Below are 2,896 nucleotides of genomic sequence, written 5' to 3'. Positions count from 1 at the left end.
ACACTTATTTTGGTAAAATATATATTTTAAATTGTATATACAATTGTAAATGTATCATTTTTATGATTTTTATGAAACATATTCAATAACTTTACTGTAATTCACTGTATTGTTGCTAAATTCAGTTCACACCATTACTGCTGTCCTGATGGTTATACTACAACACTTATTTTGGGGAAAATATATTTTAAGTTGTATATACAATTGTACATTTGTGATTTTTTTATGATTTTTATGAAAAATATTTAATAACTTCACTGTAATTCACTGTGTTGTTGCCAAATTTAGTTCACCCATCACTGCTGTCCTGATGGTTATACAACAATCGAATCTGTGAATTTACTGGCAACTACTCAACTGCACTAGTTCTCTTCCGCAGTCGGTGAGTCAGGGAGTCTTGTGATTGGTTTTCAAGCCAGCCAATCAGAATTTAGCAGTCTCATCTCTGATTGGCTGGAATTATGGCATATTGTAACGCTGGGTTGTGTTGAGCAAGCGGGCCGTCTGCGCTTAGAGAGCGCTCACGGCTGGTATGAAAGGAGCAAGAAAGTGAAACTTTGCACACGCGAAAGAGAACGTCCGCGCACATCCAAATACTTATTTTAAATGCAAAATTGATTTTCGTTCGCTCGCAATATTTTCTTATCTGCGAGACGAACATTTCTCCGCAAAACTCAGTTCACGCGCATGCGAAATGCCCTTTTGCACGCTCAAAATGAGATCTTGCGCGCGCAGAATTGTGACCGAAATCTCACCCCATAGTCCTGGCACTGGTGCTACGGTGGAGTTTAGAACGACAGTTCCCATCATTCCACGCTCCTTCACGTCGTCATCAAGCTACACCGTTGTTGTTGTTGCTAGAGCGCCCTCTAGTGGCAAAAAAATCCTTGCATATTGTAACTTTAACAATTTTCCAAAACTCTTAACACAGTTAGCACTACATCCGTCTGTGTAAGCTATACTATTAACACATTTCTTGTTGCTTTAACACAAAATGCATACAATTAACACAATTTTAAAATGCTTGAACTTCTTTTACACACAAGCTCAAACAAGACCAAAACAATGGATTTTTACTGCCAAATTTACCAATGCTTTAACACTGTATGTCAGAACAGATAACACCATGTTCTAAACCTAACCTTACAGGCTAGAGTCAAGGTAAACAGCTGTTTATATTGTAAATTGAAACAAAAATATCTCCTGTATTTTATTCTATTCCTATTGAGAAACAGCTGATTGAATTATGCAAATAATTAGAAGATGACTTTTTTTTTTTTTTTTTACTTTTTTATTCTTCTGGTGCTTTTTCTGTTCGTATATTTTGTATTTTCACATTATTCCATTGCTAGTGAGAAACAGCTGATTGAAGTTATGCAAATATGGGACAATGTGGCATTCCACCATTCCCGTGCAGTCACAGCCTGGTTTGACGCCCATCAGAGGATGATGTCCATTTTCCTTGCCCCTTAATTCCATTTCCTCAACCCCATTAAGGAGTTTTCTCAGCCTGGAGATGAAAGGTTTTTGACCATAGTCCATAGGACCAAATGTCCCTCCTGTATGCAAAAGATGCTGTGTACCAAGACATCACAGCTGAACACTGCCAGGATAAGGCAAGCCAAAAGATTCTTCCCAAGATGCCTTGCCAGGTATCAAGGTGTGATGTGGATGAGAACGTGGACAAATGTAGAAGACCGTGCCGATTAGAAGATGGCTTTTTCTGTTTGTATATTTTGTATTTTCACATACAGTAATACTGTAAATGGCAGCTATATGCATATTTTTGTTATCTTGCAGAAATGTCCTGTTGCAAATAAAGCCGTTACTGCCGCAATTCTGTCTCTGTCTTCTTTTTTTCATAAACCATACATTTTATAAAGCTACTCAAAAAAGGGTCATTTACAGTTTTTCTCATTTGCTAAGACACACTAAATGAAACTGGGATCCGCTTGACCTTCATCATCACATTATTAGCACAGCAGAAGTCTTCTCTTGCAAATGTTTTAACACTTTTTCATTTGTTTCACACACATTTTTCACACCCTTTGTCAAAACAGTTACCACAGATCTCATTGAAAGACCCCGAACTCTATTGGATTCACTGTGTTGAACAAAAGGAAAACATCTATTCACAGCTGACAGAAAGTACTTGCATAATTTTAAATCGCTATGCACCTGTGTGAAACTCATTTGCACAACTCTTCAATCAGCAATCAGTCTTCATCCATCTATAAAAGATGCCACCTCTGCATTTCTGTGTATTTCAGCTTTACTGTATTGCCCTGTTAGCAGAACAAACTCTGTCTACAGTACCCAGGTGAAAAAAAAGTATACTAAAATACATTTTATTTAAGTGCACTTAGTACACTTAATTAGTACACTTCCATAATGTACTTAAAGTGCTCTATTTTCGCACACTTATTTTGTACTTAAAGGGGGGGTGAAACTAGCCTGGTAATACCAGACTCTGCTACTTCACTTTGCTTCGTAGACAGAGTCTGGAATGGCATAATATAGAAGTGTTTTCTCTCTCGCGGGGGGCGCTTGTCTGAAGTTTAAAATCATTGGTTACCCGTAAGCCAATCACATAACGTTTGGTTATGGCGTGTGTTATGCGCATGCTCAGCCGCTTCTAACTTCCACTGTAAACACATGTATGATGCAAAAACGAAACCATCGAGCGAAATACCGGAGTGAACATGGCTGTGAACGACTTTTGCAGAATATGTGAAGTAAATCTACGGTACAATCAGCGTCTACGTCACAGCTCTCAGCCCGCCCTCTGTTCGTTGATTGGCCCGGCTGTTTGCAGGCCGGTGGAAAACTGAAAGATAGGCTGCTATCTCAGACTGAGTACAGGAGCGAAATGAAATTAGCGGAAGTAGGAAGTCTG

Source organism: Rutilus rutilus (assembly GCF_951802725.1).
Source record: "Rutilus rutilus genome assembly, chromosome: 24".
NCBI lineage: Eukaryota > Metazoa > Chordata > Actinopteri > Cypriniformes > Leuciscidae > Rutilus > Rutilus rutilus.
This window is presented reverse-complemented; position numbering follows the sequence as displayed.